This window comes from Rhinichthys klamathensis, unplaced genomic scaffold (assembly GCF_029890125.1).
Source record: "Rhinichthys klamathensis goyatoka isolate OS25496 unplaced genomic scaffold, OSU_Roscu_1.1 h1tg000454l_1, whole genome shotgun sequence".
NCBI lineage: Eukaryota > Metazoa > Chordata > Actinopteri > Cypriniformes > Leuciscidae > Rhinichthys > Rhinichthys klamathensis.
Window position 1 is genome coordinate 133,878 of NW_026606946.1, and position 16,499 is coordinate 150,376.

At 43.2% G+C, this 16,499-nt stretch overlaps 2 long non-coding RNA genes across 2 annotated transcripts; both read left to right on the forward strand.

Annotated features, from left to right (window-relative positions):
• Positions 1 to 396: 396 nt before the first annotated feature.
• Positions 397 to 958, forward strand: LOC130071750 (uncharacterized). Its single transcript, XR_008804039.1, has 3 exons — positions 397 to 564; positions 661 to 729; positions 844 to 958. It is a non-coding gene; the product is annotated as an uncharacterized LOC130071750 (long non-coding RNA).
• A 6,435-nt stretch (positions 959 to 7,393) lies between these two features.
• On the forward strand, positions 7,394 to 7,955 carry LOC130071752 (uncharacterized). The gene is made up of 3 exons (XR_008804040.1): positions 7,394 to 7,561; positions 7,658 to 7,726; positions 7,841 to 7,955. It is a non-coding gene; the product is annotated as an uncharacterized LOC130071752 (long non-coding RNA).
• Positions 7,956 to 16,499: the final 8,544 nt, after the last annotated feature.

Here is a 16,499-nt window from a genome sequence, read left to right on the forward strand (position 1 = left end):
ACCTAAAACCCCGTTTCTCCCAGACTTGACACGGCAACACATAACCGGTGTTATCAGAAATCTCCACTTTGCCAGAGTTTTTAGAAATAATCGTTTTCTGTGATAAAAACAGAGTTTTCGTATAAATGAGAGGCCAAACCACAGGGAAATATCTGCGTCTTCCCTTCATGTAAACGGGGCTTCAAACACATAAAACAGCACAAAATATGCTATTAGCTGTGATGGATCAATTTAATAAATGATGACCTGTAGAAAATTGCACACGCAATTATCCAGACTAGATAAACCTGGATCAAATTAGTGGGACTTCAATTACCTTTTATGAAACCACTTTAGCCCAACTTTTTTGTTAGGTTCATTCAAGTCAGGTGTTGGAGTTTATTACCTGCTTTTCTTAGCATCTTTTATGAAATCAGCCTCAGGTGATGAAAATCTGTGTTGTTTTAAAAGCCCTGGCTTGAGGCCTGTTTTAGAAAGTAATGGTGATTGTTTAATCTGTAATCAAGATGGCTGTTTCAAACTTTATGTTTTTAGTATTTATGTGTCACCAACTGGTGCTCAATGGTAAAGTTTTTTTTTCTCCCTAGTGTAATGTTTCAAAAGTTAAATGCATATGTAACTTTATTTATTATTTTTTTTAACTTTACATCTTGTTTTCAGGTTTTGCTTCTCCAGTTGGGCGTCATTTATACCAGCCTGGTATTAAGCAATTATGTTTGAAGAGCAAAGGTTTGTAATTCTTATGTGAGTGTTAACATTATGCCTTTTTGTTTGCCCTGTGTACTTAAGTTTGAGGCCTGATGACTTCTGGTATTAAAGTTAATAATGCCTTTTGTTTTGCAGGTGGCCCCTTGTCTTTTCCTTGTGTGATCAAAAAAAATCCAACATGGCCAGTGGTAGCGAATTCTGATATGGCAGTTGTGCTTTCTTTGCAGAATGCATCTGGGCTAACTCTCCAAAAAGGTACTTTTGTGCTGATGTTGATCTTGACCATGAGGGAAGATAACTACAGCTCTTTTTTTTTAGGCATTGAAGGGAAGTTGCCGCAATCCAGCTCTCTCTCCACCACCAAGGTTGATGGGAACTTGACGGAATCCAGCTCTCTTCCCGAAAAGGTTGATGGGAAGTTGACGGCGTCCAGCCCTGTCCCAGCTAAAGAGTCCAGTCATGTATCCACTGAGATTGATGGGAAGTTGACGGAGTCCAGCTCAGTCCCAGCTAAAGAGTCCAGCCCTGTCCCAGCTGAGGTTGATGGGAAGTTGGAGTCCAGCACTGTCCAAGCTAAAGAGTCCAGTCATGTGTCCACTGAGGTTGATGGGAAGTTGACGGTGTCCAGCTCAGTCCCAGCTAAAGAGTCCAGTCATGTGTCCACTGAGGTTGATGGGAAGTTGGAGTCCAGCTCAGTCCCAGCTAAAGAGTCCAGCCCTGTCCCAGCTGAGGTTGATGGGAAGTTGGAGTCCAGCACTGTCCAAGCTAAAGAGTCCAGTCATGTGTCCACTGAGGTTGATGGGAAGTTGACGGAGTCCAGCTCAGTCCCAGCTAAAGAGTCCAGTCATGTGTCCACTGAGGTTGATGGGAAGTTGACGGCGTCCAGCTCAGTCCCAGCTAAAGAGTCCAGTCATGTGTCCACTGAGGTTGATGGGAAGTTGGAGTCCAGCTCAGTCCCAGCTAAAGAGTCCAGTCATGTGTCCACTGAGGTTGATGGGAAGTTGACGGCGTCCAGCTCTGTCCCAGCTAAAGAGTCCAGTCATGTGTCCACTGAGGTTGATGGGAAGTTGACGGAGTCCAGCCCTGTCCCAGCTAAAGAGTCCAGTCATGTGTCCACTGAGGTTGATGGGAAGTTGGAGTCCAGCTCAGTCCCAGCTAAAGAGTCCAGTCATGTGTCCACTGAGGTTGATGGGAAGTTGACGGCGTCCAGCCCTGTCCCAGCTAAAGAGTCCAGTCATGTGTCCACTGAGGTTGATGGGAAGTTGACGGAGTCCAGCTCTGTCCAAGCTAAAGAGTCCAGTCATTTGTCCACTGAGGTTGAGGGGAAGTTGACGGAGTCCAGCCCTGTCCCAGCTAAAGAGTCCAGTTATGTGTCCACTGAGGTTGATGGGAAGTTGGAGTCCAGCTCTGTCCCAGCTGAGGTTGATGGGAAGTTGGAGTCCAGCTCTGTCCCAGCTAAAGAGTCCAGTCATGTGTCCACTGAGGTTGATGGGAAGTTTGAGTCCAGCTCTGTCCCAGCTGAGGTTGATGGGAAGTTGGAGTCCAGCTCTGTCCCAGCTGAGGTTGATGGGAAGTTGGAGTCCAGCTCAGTCCCAGCTAAAGAGTCCAGTCATGTGTCCACTGAGGTTGATGGGAAGTTTGAGTCCAGCTCAGTCCCAGCTAAAGAGTCCAGTCATGTGTCCACTGAGGTTGATGGGAAGTTGGAGTCCAGCTCTGTCCCAGCTGAGGTTGATGGGAAGTTTGAGTCCAGCTCAGTCCCAGCTAAAGAGTCCAGTCATGTGTCCACTGAGGTTGATGGGAAGTTTGAGTCCAGCTCAGTCCCAGCTAAAGAGTCCAGTCATGTGTCCACTGAGGTTGATGGGAAGTTGGAGTCCAGCTCATTCCCAGCTAAAGAGTCCAGTCATGTGTCCACTGAGGTTGATGGGAAGTTGACGGCGTCCAGCCCTGTCCCAGCTAAAGAGTCCAGTCATGTGTCCACTGAGGTTGATGGGAAGTTTGAGTCCAGCCCTGTCCCAGCTAAAGAGTCCAGTCATGTGTCCACTGAGGTTGATGGGAAGTTGGAGTCCAGCTCAGTCCCAGCTAAAGAGTCCAGTCGTGTGTCCACTGAGGTTGATGGGAAGTTGACGGCGTCCAGCTGTGTCCCAGCTAAAGAGTCCAGTCATGTGTCCACTGAGGTTGATGGGAAGTTTGAGTCCAGCCCTGTCCCAGCTGAGGTTGATGGGAAGTTGGAGTCCAGCTCAGTCCCAGCTAAAGAGTCCAGTCATGTGTCCACTGAGGTTGATGGGAAGTTGACGGCGTCCAGCTCTGTCCCAGCTAAAGAGTCCAGTCATGTGTCCACTGAGGTTGATGGCAAGTTGGAGTCCAGCCCTCTCCCAGCTAAAGAGTCCAGTCTTGTGTCCACTGAGGTTGATGGGAAGTTGGAGTCCAGCTCTGTCCCAGCTAAAGAGTCCAGTCATGTGTCCACTGAGGTTGATGGGAAGTTGACGGCGTCCAGCTCTGTCCCAGCTAAAGAGTCCAGTCATGTGTCCACTGAGGTTGATGGCAAGTTGGAGTCCAGCCCTCTCCCAGCTAAAGAGTCCAGTCTTGTGTCCACTGAGGTTGATGGGAAGTTGGAGTCCAGCTCTGTCCCAGCTAAAGAGTCCAGTCATGTGTCCACTGAGGTTGATGGGAAGTTGACGGAGTCCAGCTCTGTCCAAGCTAAAGAGTGTAGTCATGTGTCCACTGAGGTTGATGGCAAGTTGGAGTCCAGCCCTCTCCCAGCTAAAGAGTCCAGTCTTGTGTCCACTGAGGTTGATAGGAAATTGGAGTCCAGCTCTGTCCCAGCTGAGGTTGATGGGAAGTTGGAGTCCAGCTCAGTCCCAGCTAAAGAGTCCAGTCATGTGTCCACTGAGGTTGATGGGAAGTTGGAGTCCAGCTCAGTCCCAGCTAAAGAGTCCAGTCATGTGTCCACCGAGGTTGATGGGAAGTTGGAGTCCAGCTCTGTCCCAGCTGAGGTTGATGGGAAGTTGGAGTCCAGCTCAGTCCCAGCTAAAGAGTCCAGTCATGTGTCCACTGAGGTTGATGGGAAGTTGGAGTCCAGCTCTGTCCCAGCTGAGGTTGATGGGAAGTTGGAGTCCAGCTCTGTCCCAGCTGAGGTTGATGGGAAGTTGGAGTCCAGCTCTGTCCCAGCTAAAGAGTCCAGTCATGTGTCCACTGAGGTTGATGGGAAGTTGACGGAGTCCAGCTCTGTCCAAGCTAAAGAGTGTAGTCATGTGTCCACTGAGGTTGATGGCAAGTTGATGGAGTCCAGCCCTGTCCCAGCTAAAGAGTCCAGTCATGTGTCCACTGAGGTTGATGGGAAGTTGGAGTCCAGCTCTGTCCCAGCTGAGGTTGATGGGAAGTTGGAGTCCAGCTCAGTCCCAGCTAAAGAGTCCAGTCATGTGTCAACTGAGGTTGATGGGAAGTTGACGGAGTCCAGCCCTGTCCCAGCTAAAGAGTCCAGTCATGTGTCCACTGAGGTTGATGGGAAGTTGGAGTCCAGCTCAGTCCCAGCTAAAGAGTCCAGTCATGTGTCAACTGAGGTTGATGGGAAGTTGACGGAGTCCAGCTCAGTCCCAGCTAAAGAGTGCAACCATGTCCCCACTGAGGTTGATGGGAAGATGACAGTGTGCATATGCTCTAAAGTCTCTAACAAATCTAGTAAATATCTAAATATGCCACTTTCTGATCTTGTTTTTAGTCAATAAAACCAGTTATCTTTCTCAAAGTGCTGCTTTTTTATTAATCTGCTTTAGAACATGTTATGCAAATCATCTGTTCAAAACAATTCCAACAAATGTTTATATAAAGATACTGTCCTTTACTGTACTTTATTACGTCTTTCAAACACATTTAACACAATTGTACAATTGGTTAAACTTGATATTTAGATAAAAGATTTAAAAAAAATATTATCTTTAAGGAAATGTCCATTTGTACAATTGTGTTAAATTTCCATTTGTATTTTATTACGTCTTTCAAACCCAATTGTACAAATGGACATTTTACATTACAATTACTCATTTGACAGACGCTTTTATCCAAAGCGATTTACATTGCATTTCAAGGTTCACACATTCACATTCTTAACAATTCTTGCTTTCTCTGGGAATTAAACCCATGACCTTGGTGTTGCAAGGACCAACGCTCTATTGTTTGAGCTACAGGGAAGCTGTTTGGACATGGACATTTGCTTGAAATTGGAAATGGACATTTCCTTTAAAGACATAATATATTTTTTTATCTTTTAATCTTTTATTTAAATAAATAATAAATATCTACAATTAAAAGGGAGGAAGGGTTATATAAAAAGGTAATTAATATGTATTCCTTTATTTTATAGAATGTTTGATTTGAGTTGCCCATATATTTTCAAAATGTATACTTATGCTCTTAAATTCATGTTTCCTCTCCATAATGAACTTTAGAAACTAAATCTAACCAATCATTTAAAACGGTCAATTCTTGCTTTCTCCAAAATTGTGTTATTTCTTTAAAAGCTGTAATTCTCAGTATTCTAAATATGTATAACTCATCTTTATTAAGTAGCATAGTTCCTATACCCAAAACTATATTTTGTATCTTTATTATATTTGGTTTCTTAAAAATATCTTCCCTGAAGTACTTCTGTTCAAATTTTATTTTTATTTTACAAGTATAAAAATAAATGAGTGTAATGAGCTATAAGTTCACCGCAACTTATCCAACATCCTAAAGGTAAATTATTATAGTTAGAAGATATATCTGGGGCCGTATTCACAAAGAATTTTATCTTACCACTAGGAGTACTCCTAAATCGCACTAAAATATTTTAGCTAGGAGTTTTCTCTTAAAAGTTATTCACAACGCCTTTCAGACCTACTCTTAGTAAGGAAAAATGACAACTCCTAAACTAAGAGTGAGTCTTCGTTGCTATGGATGACGTCACTTCTCATGCACGAGCCTCCTCGCAATGATCACGGTGATTGGTTGTTAGATGACAGGGCCATCATGCGGAACATAACACAGACGCAACAAATCATGGATTTAGGACATCTAAATATGTCTGTGTCCTACACAAAATAATAATAGTAGGCCTAATGTCATCGAAATGTTTGTGCAGGCCCCAGTGAAGTGTAATTCTAACAAGGCAGAGAGAGAGAGAAGTCGTGAATTAAATTAAATTAAATCAAGGTAGCCTACAATGAAAACCGCCACTTGCCTAATAATGAAAAAACGACACTTGCATTAACACTTGCTTGGTTAATTGACATCCTATTAGCCTAAATAGACTACTTAAAGCAAGGAAATGTTACTCCTATTGAAGTAATGTAATGGTGTGTTCACACCGAACGCGAATAAAGCGTCAAATACGCGTCTATCGCTTGAACATTCGCTCGAGTTCAAATTTTTCAACTTGCGCGGAAGACATTCGCGGCAAACGCGTCGCCCAATTCGCGTCATTTGCAACGCCCGGCGCGAATGATGCGCCTATTCGCGTCTTTGCATTGACTTTGTATGTAATCTACTCGCGCAAATAATTAAATTCGCGTTCGGTGTGAACACACCATAATAGTTGAATGACGGTGGATTATGAACTCGCCAAAATGGAAAAGAAAGCCCAACTGGACGCAGGATCAGTTACTGCTGCTGGCCCAAAAACATAATAAAAGTGAAATTCGGCACTGGGATATCAAGCAAAACTAAGCGTGAGAATGGGAGAGGATTTGTTTGCAGATCAATGCAGCATTCCCGCTTGTGTCGCGGACCCCGGACGACTGCGAGAGGCGGTGGTATGCGCTACAATCCTTTGTGAATAGGTCTTAGTGAGTTACGAGTCCTCTCGACTTCTTTTAAGCTGTCCCAGACTTAGGTGCTACTTTTAGGGCTAAAATGCTTCGTGAATTACTCTTAGTGAAAAAAATTAGGAGTCCTAAAGTTAGGAGTGACACGCCCATTATTTTTAGGATTTGCTCCTAAATTTGCCAGTTAGGAGCTACTTTTAGCCTTAAAATTCTTTGTGAATACGGCCCCTGGTGTTATAAAATATTGCATATTATTTTCCAAGCAAACTGTATATTTTAGTCTGAATTATCATCATTTGGGGCACATGCACGCAGCAACTCTCATTCAATGTGAAGTTAAGCAGCAAAATGGAAATATTTGCATGACTTTCTAACATTTACAGATGGAGAATACACCTGTGAAATGTAAGTTTTGCACTGAGGAAAACACCATGTCTCAGGCCACATTTACACATAGTCGGGCATTTAGAAAAACGAATATTTTGAGAACCTAAAACCCCGTTTCTCCCAGACTTGACACGGCAACACATAACCGGTGTTATCAGAAATCTCCACTTTGCCAGAGTTTTTAGAAATAATCGTTTTCTGTGATAAAAACAGAGTTTTCGTATAAATGAGAGGCCAAACCACAGGGAAATATCTGCGTCTTCCCTTCATGTAAACGGGGCTTCAAACACATAAAACAGCACAAAATATGCTATTAGCTGTGATGGATCAATTTAATAAATGATGACCTGTAGAAAATTGCACACGCAATTATCCAGACTAGATAAACCTGGATCAAATTAGTGGGACTTCAATTACCTTTTATGAAACCACTTTAGCCCAACTTTTTTGTTAGGTTCATTCAAGTCAGGTGTTGGAGTTTATTACCTGCTTTTCTTAGCATCTTTTATGAAATCAGCCTCAGGTGATGAAAATCTGTGTTGTTTTAAAAGCCCTGGCTTGAGGCCTGTTTTAGAAAGTAATGGTGATTGTTTAATCTGTAATCAAGATGGCTGTTTCAAACTTTATGTTTTTAGTATTTATGTGTCACCAACTGGTGCTCAATGGTAAAGTTTTTTTTTCTCCCTAGTGTAATGTTTCAAAAGTTAAATGCATATGTAACTTTATTTATTATTATTTTTAACTTTACATCTTGTTTTCAGGTTTTGCTTCTCCAGTTGGGCGTCATTTATACCAGCCTGGTATTAAGCAATTATGTTTGAAGAGCAAAGGTTTGTAATTCTTATGTGAGTGTTAACATTATGCCTTTTTGTTTGCCCTGTGTACTTAAGTTTGAGGCCTGATGACTTCTGGTATTAAAGTTAATAATGCCTTTTGTTTTGCAGGTGGCCCCTTGTCTTTTCCTTGTGTGATCAAAAAAAATCCAACATGGCCAGTGGTAGCGAATTCTGATATGGCAGTTGTGCTTTCTTTGCAGAATGCATCTGGGCTAACTCTCCAAAAAGGTACTTTTGTGCTGATGTTGATCTTGACCATGAGGGAAGATAACTACAGCTCTTTTTTTTTTTTAGGCATTGAAGGGAAGTTGCCGCAATCCAGCTCTCTCTCCACCACCAAGGTTGATGGGAACTTGACGGAATCCAGCTCTCTTCCCGAAAAGGTTGATGGGAAGTTGACGGCGTCCAGCCCTGTCCCAGCTAAAGAGTCCAGTCATGTATCCACTGAGATTGATGGGAAGTTGACGGAGTCCAGCTCAGTCCCAGCTAAAGAGTCCAGCCCTGTCCCAGCTGAGGTTGATGGGAAGTTGGAGTCCAGCACTGTCCAAGCTAAAGAGTCCAGTCATGTGTCCACTGAGGTTGATGGGAAGTTGACGGAGTCCAGCTCAGTCCCAGCTAAAGAGTCCAGTCATGTGTCCACTGAGGTTGGTGGGAAGTTGACGGCGTCCAGCTCAGTCCCAGCTAAAGAGTCCAGTCATGTGTCCACTGAGGTTGATGGGAAGTTGGAGTCCAGCTCAGTCCCAGCTAAAGAGTCCAGTCATGTGTCCACTGAGGTTGATGGGAAGTTGACGGCGTCCAGCTCTGTCCCAGCTAAAGAGTCCAGTCATGTGTCCACTGAGGTTGATGGGAAGTTGACGGAGTCCAGCCCTGTCCCAGCTAAAGAGTCCAGTCATGTGTCCACTGAGGTTGATGGGAAGTTGGAGTCCAGCTCAGTCCCAGCTAAAGAGTCCAGTCATGTGTCCACTGAGGTTGATGGGAAGTTGACGGCGTCCAGCTCTGTCCCAGCTAAAGAGTCCAGTCATGTGTCCACTGAGGTTGATGGGAAGTTGACGGAGTCCAGCCCTGTCCCAGCTAAAGAGTCCAGTCATGTGTCCACTGAGGTTGATGGGAAGTTGACGGAGTCCAGCTCTGTCCAAGCTAAAGAGTCCAGTCATTTGTCCACTGAGGTTGAGGGGAAGTTGACGGAGTCCAGCCCTGTCCCAGCTAAAGAGTCCAGTTATGTGTCCACTGAGGTTGATGGGAAGTTGGAGTCCAGCTCTGTCCCAGCTGAGGTTGATGGGAAGTTGGAGTCCAGCTCTGTCCCAGCTAAAGAGTCCAGTCATGTGTCCACTGAGGTTGATGGGAAGTTTGAGTCCAGCCCTGTCCCAGCTGAGGTTGATGGGAAGTTGACGGCATCCAGCTCTGTCCCAGCTAAAGAGTCCAGTCATGTGTCCACTGAGGTTGATGGGAAGTTGACGGAGTCCAGCTCTGTCCAAGCTAAAGAGTGTAGTCATGTGTCCACTGAGGTTGATGGCAAGTTGATGGAGTCCAGCCCTGTCCCAGCTAAAGAGTCCAGTCTTGTGTCCACTGAGGTTGATGGGAAGTTGGAGTCCAGCTCTGTCCCAGCTGAGGTTGATGGGAAGTTGGAGTCCAGCTCAGTCCCAGCTAAAGAGTCCAGTCATGTGTCCACTGAGGTTGATGGGAAGTTGGAGTCCAGCTCTGTCCCAGCTGAGGTTGATGGGAAGTTGGAGTCCAGCTCTGTCCCAGCTGAGGTTGATGGGAAGTTGCAGTTCAGCTCAGTCCCAGCTAAGGAGTCCAGCCCTGTCCCAGCTAAAGAGTCCAGTCATGTGTCCACTGAGGTTGATGGGAAGTTGACGGCGTCCAGCCCTGTCCCAGCTAAAGAGTCCAGTCATGTGTCCACTGAGGTTGATGGGAAGTTGGAGTCCAGCTCTGTCCAAGCTAAAGAGTCCAGTCATGTGTCCACTGAGGTTGATGGGAAGTTGGAGTCCAGCTCTGTCCCAGCTGAGGTTGATGGGAAGTTGCAGTTCAGCTCAGTCCCAGCTAAGGAGTCCAGCCCTGTCCCAGCTAAAGAGTCCAGTCATGTGTCCACTGAGGTTGATGGGAAGTTGACGGCGTCCAGCCCTGTCCCAGCTAAAGAGTCCAGTCATGTGTCCACTGAGGTTGATGGGAAGTTGGAGTCCAGCTCTGTCCAAGCTAAAGAGTCCAGTCATGTGTCCACTGAGGTTGATGGGAAGTTGGAGTCCAGCTCTGTCCCAGCTAAGGAGTCCAGCTCTGTCCCAGCTAAGGAGTCCAGCTCTGTCCCAGCTAAGGAGTCCAGCTCTGTCCCAGCTAAGGAGTCCAGCTCTGTCCCAGCTAAGGAGTCCAGCTCTGTCCCAGCTAAGGAGTCCAGCTCTGTCCCAGCTAAGGAGTCCAGCTCTGTCCCAGCTAAGGAGTCCAGCTCTGTCCCAGCTAAGGAGTCCAGTCATGTGTCCACTGAGGTTGATGGGAAGTTGATGGAGTCCAGCCCTGTCCCAGCTAAAGAGTCCAGTCTTGTGTCCACTGAGGTTGATGGGAAGTTGGAGTCCAGCTCTGTCCCAGCTGAGGTTGATGGGAAGTTGGAGTCCAGCTCAGTCCCAGCTAAGGAGTCCAGCCCTGTCCCAGCTAAAGAGTCCAGTCTTGTGTCCACTGAGGTTGATGGGAAGTTGGAGTCCAGCTCTGTCCCAGCTGAGGTTGATGGGAAGTTGGAGTCCAGCTCAGTCCCAGCTAAAGAGTCCAGTCATGTGTCCACTGAGGTTGATGGGAAGTTGGAGTCCAGCTCTGTCCCAGCTGAGGTTGATGGGAAGTTGGAGTTCAGCTCAGTCCCAGCTAAGGAGTCCAGCCCTGTCCCAGCTAAAGAGTCCAGTCATGTGTCCACTGAGGTTGATGGGAAGTTGACGGCGTCCAGCCCTGTCCCAGCTAAAGAGTCCAGTCATGTGTCCACTGAGGTTGATGGGAAGTTGGAGTCCAGCTCTGTCCAAGCTAAAGAGTCCAGTCATGTGTCCACTGAGGTTGATGGGAAGTTGGAGTCCAGCTCTGTCCCAGCTAAGGAGTCCAGCTCTGTCCCAGCTAAGGAGTCCAGCTCTGTCCCAGCTAAAGAGTCCAGTTATGTGTCCACTGAGGTTGATGGGAAGTTGGAGTCCAGCTCAGTCCCAGCTAAAGAGTCCAGTCATGTGTCCACTGAGGTTGATGGGAAGTTGACGGAGTCCAGCCCTGTCCCAGCTAAAGAGTCCAGTCTTGTGTCCACTGAGGTTGATGGGAAGTTGACGGAGTCCAGCCCTGTCCCAGCTAAAGAGTCCAGTCATGTGTCCAATGAGGTTGATGGGAAGTTGGAGTCCAGCTCTGTCCCAGCTGAGGTTAATGGGAAGTTGGAGTCCAGCCCTGTCCCAGCTAAAGAGTCCAGTCATGTGTCCACTGAGGTTGATGGGAAGTTTGAGTCCAGCTCTGTCCCAGCTGAGGTTGATGGGAAGTTGACGGAGTCCAGCCCTGTCCCAGCTAAAGAGTCCAGTTATGTGTCCACTGAGGTTGATGGGAAGTTGGAGTCCAGCTCTGTCCCAGCTGAGGTTGATGGGAAGTTGACGGAGTCCAGCCCTGTCCCAGCTGAAGAGTGCAACCATGTCCCCACTGAGGTTGATGGGAAGATGACAGTGTGCATATGCTCTAAAGTCTCTAACAAATCTAGTAAATATCTAAATATGCCACTTTCTGATCTTGTTTTTAGTCAATAAAACCAGTTATCTTTCTCAAAGTGCTGCTTTTTTTATTAATCTGCTTTAGAACGTGTTATGCAAATCAGCTGTTCAAAACAATTCCAACAAAGTGATTCATGCCACTTTAAAAGTTTACTTTTGTATTCCTTAATCTCTATTCCAAGGGTGAATTTACATGAGGTTTTTTTTTTCCTAAAAAGGGAGACTTAAAGGTGCAATGTGTAATAATTGAGTATCTATTAACAGAAATGCAATATGACATCCATAACTATGCTTTCAGTGGTGTATAAAAAACTTGCTTAATAAACCGTAATGTACGTACACTAACATACTCATGTAACATACTCTAATTTGGATGAACTTATTCCCAGACGTGTTTTTGGAACCAGCATACATTGAGTAAGCAAGGTTTGGTTTAATCAACCGAGAGTTCAGGGTATGTTTGACGGTGAGATAACCTTGCTGTCTGGAATACACCCTGTGATGGAATCTCACGATTAATACCGTTCCTAATTATACAATATCCCGTCCCTGATATTAATATAATCTCGCGGTAACTAAAGAGCCCATCCTTTAGTCGTGTCCTCAAGAGTTAGGTGATTAGTCTATATAAATTCATATTCTATTATTGAAATAATAGATTTCCCCTTTATATTATAAGTCTCCCTTTTGTGGTACTCTTCAACCTTGTTTACATCATAACAATTAGTCATACGTATATCTTTATACATATACACTTGTTATATGCTGCCTCTTTGGCTAGGCTATTTTGATCAATCAAATCTCATATGGGTTATTCTTATCTCAAAAGAATTCTCACCCTCTGATGTCGTTCTCTTCAGGAAGGGTCCTCCCGGCCCAATTAGAAGAGTGTGACTAACACTCAATGATCCAAGGTCCAGTCAGATGATTATAATAAATGTTACCAAATTTATTACAATGATCAAATGAAAATGAATTCTTGTTACAGATCATAAATGAGTATTAACTAACAGATAGATACTAGCTAGGCTTGAAGCTTCTCGCCTCTGACAACTGCTGGCGTGTCAAAGTGGTGGTTGCGAGGAAGAGCAAGGATCTCTTCTTCGTCCCCTTCTTTTATACAGTTCATATTTGCAGAATTAACACATACATAAAAAGCATCGCTGTTGCTTAGAAGCAGCTCATATTTTCCTTTTAAGGCCACACATGAAAGAGTTTCACTGTAGGTTAACCCTCTGGGGTCCGCGGTATCGCCGGCGATACCACACTACCAAAGTTGCCTTAAGGCAAGTCTCCAAGGTTGGCAAAAAAAGCGTACTGCTGCAGTTCGCAGGAAAGGAGACCAGAGGCCATTTTTTGAATGAATGTCAATAGAGGATAGGCTTCACTACGGTGAATAAACTGCTTTTGTGGGAAAACAGCTTATTTTATGAATCGACAGCCTAACGGCTAATCTTCCACATGCTTGTCATTAACCCTCTGGGGACCAAGGTGTTTATGGGGTCCTTGAGATGTTTTGACATGCACTGACATTTGTGCTTTTTTTGTTAAGTTTGTATTTTTTTTTGTGGAACCTCACAATAAAAACAAAGTGTTGTGCTTTTCGCCTAATAAAGAAAAATAAACATGATGCGCGTTCTGCGTTCTCTCTGTCAGTGAAGTCCATTCTGAAACGCGTCCGAAAAATGAACTGTAACTAAGTCAATACTTGCTACAGAGACACGAGAGATGTGTCTTTTTAAAGCTTGTATTCTCTTCTTTTAAATGAAGTAATTTATTAAATAAATAAATATTTCCAGTTTATGTAATCCGTTTGAAACCGAGGAGAGGTACAGTTTTTTCGTTCTCCCTTCATTATTTTTAATGAGCCGAGGCCGCCACGCCCCTAGCGCTTTTCACATGGTAAATAGGTGATCTAACGTTATGCATAGCACACGCCCAGCGATCAATGGCATAAAAACACGAAGTTTCTTCACTGATAGATTCATTGTGTTTTGAGGATGGCACGGTACTCAGACAAAGAGGCCCTTTAGATGATTCTGGACAGCGAGGAAGAATTCACTTTTCCTCAGAGGAAGATTAGCCTATAACTCGGACGAGGAACGGCTGCATTTTGAAGAACGAATTGATCCCGCGCCGAGGATAGGCCTACAAGTTCGGAGTAAGTTGTTTAGTGTTTTATAATTTCTTTTCTGATCGTATAGAGCTCAACTGAATTTTCAGACTATATTTTGCCTAGCTTTTGACATCTTACAGAAAAGATTGCCTCACAATATCCCTAACATTCGCTCGTGTAAACTTTTTAAATGTGATATTACTCTCTAAACATATTTGTATATTAAATATATAGTTTTGATTAGCTTATGACACTGATTATCATGCTAAAATACTGCCTTATGCGTTATGTATTTTGTTTGCGAATAACTGCATGTTTAGGTATAGCCTATTGATTTAGTGAAATATATTTCAGCCTCCGGTAAAATATGTGATACTGTCTAAATACAATATATTTTTTTTATAAAAATGTTTTGGTTAGCCTATGACACTACTTATGCTAAAATAGTGCCTTATGCGTAATGTAGTTGTTTGCGAATAACTGCTTAGGTTATATAACGAGAAATATATTTCAGGCTCCGGTAAAAGAGGTCTAAATACAATATATTTTTTATATAATTAAATGTTAAGTTTTGGTTATGACACTATATACGTAAATAACTGAATACAGGTGTAAATGTTTGAAATGTAGTGATGTGTCGTGTCGTTCGCGAACATCCGTTCATTGCGTGTAGTCCTATCACTAAATGCGTGCGGTCTATATGGGCCATCAACAGATATTTCTCCGTCCCATGGCCTATCAACCTATACATACATTGTGCATCCATACCCATTAATTGTCCATCAGTTTACTTTGGATAATGTATGCTAACAGTTTTTTTTTTTAGGAATTAGGAATGTGTCTGCATCATGCTCTCCTTCGCCAGCACCTCGCAGAGGGACACGCAGGTGTTGTTCAGTTCTCAGTGCGATCGAGAATCATACTGAGTAAGTGCACAGACGTAATATTTTACAGATGAAATTTAGCCTAATTGTGTTTACATCGTCATAATGTAGGCTACCTATTCTTGTGTGAAATTACAAAAAAAAATATATCCATGGCAATTAGTGATTGATTATGAAAATAATACAGTTTATTTGATTGTGTTATCAGCATGCTCATGCTTTTTTCTTTTTTATAACAGATGTGACAATGAACACGTCCATCCACCAGTTCCGAAGAGAGCCAAGGCAAACAAGCAGGCAAGCAACAGGCAGTCCACTTTTTTTATATATATATATAAAAAAACAACTTTGGTCTTTTTATGTTTTTTTTTTTTAAAGGATGTATTAAGTGATAGTAATGACTTTAAGTCTTTACGTTCTTAGGAAAGATTTCTATTTTGAATAAATGCTGTTCTTTTTAACTTTTTATTCATCAGTGAATCATTCTTAGTTCAGGCTGCCTCACAGCACCTTGATGGGCCATTGGGGGAGTGTCTTTAGTCTTCCCACCCAGGTGTAAATCACATTAATATTCATGGCCATTCACACTCCCACGCATACAGCAGTGCTGACCAAAAACTGACGTAAGAAATTTAAATCATTATATTGTTGTTTGTCAAAGAGTGGTCAGAATGATTTTCACTTCATTTTGAAGTAAAAATTCTAGCCTACAAGAATAGTAACACAAAAGTCTTGTGGACAACTATTCAGTATGTGTTAAATGGCCTTATTGCGGTGACATTTTTTTCCCCAAAACGTACTAACCACGCATAATATTTTTTTTCTATAAAATGCAAACATGTACATCCATTTTGCTCACATATTATTGTAGCAGAGTTTGTGCTGAATACAGCAAATTTATATGTTGGCAAATGGTATGTTTTAAGTAGCTGAAATAAGCACAAATGTCAGGGCATGTCAAAACATCTCAAGGGCCCCAAAAACACCTCAGACCCCAGAGGGTTAAAGACAACTAATGCTTGCTTTATGCTTGCAGAAATCATATCTATTCAGAGATGGTTATCACTTCTTACCTAACACATCAAGTTTCTTCAAATCATCGTTCAACTGTCGGTTATAACCTTTTAACCCTGAAATAGAATTTCAAACACAGTATAGTTTTTTCATATATTCAACCTGTCCATTACATCCAATAACTCAGACAGTTCCTTCAGTCGTTTCTCTTTACTTGGCATCACACATTTTTTCTCATTATGCCCTTTTCGATTTTTGCTCTTAAAAGAAGACCTAGACTTTGGTGAGGATTTCTGGGAAGCCAGGTCAATACCATCCTCTGATGATCTTTTATCTACAACCCCTGAGGCCCGTTTCAGAAAGGAGGTTAAGGTTAAGTGAAAACTCTGAGTATGTTGACCCTGAAATGAGGGAAACTCTGGGTTTTCCGTTTCAGAATGAGAGGTATGTCAAACCCGAGAGAGCAGGGTAAGTCAAGTCCGTTTCTGAAAGAGAGGTAACTTACTGTATACTCTGAACCTAACCTGGTCGGGAGCAGGTTTTCTTCGGTAAACCCAGAGTTTCTTTCAGTCTCCTCCCCCTTTTTAAAGTGTGAGCAATGTTTAAATACTTCATTCATTCACGCTGCAAAAATAAACTTAATGCAAACGGAAACAAGATTATTTTTCTTACCCCATTGGCAGATAATTGCAAAACATGAAAAAAGTACTTAAATTAGTTCCCCCCCCCCCCCAGGAAAGACATACCGTATTTAATTTTTATTATGTAGAAAATGCATCTTGATTTAATTGAATCATTAGATATTTTGACTGGAAACAAGACAAAAATTCTAAGTAAGAAAAGCATTTTTTGCAGTGCAGTGTTCATTCATTGCGTATTTTTCTATATATGCATATATATATATATATATATATACACTGTATATGCAGAGCACATTAGTAAGGATGCTGTATGCAGATCGGGAAGGAAAGTGAGCCTCGCTCTCACGCTCATTCTTAGAATTATTGTGTTGTTTCCTGGGCAAAAACCTGTGAGAGAATCAAAGA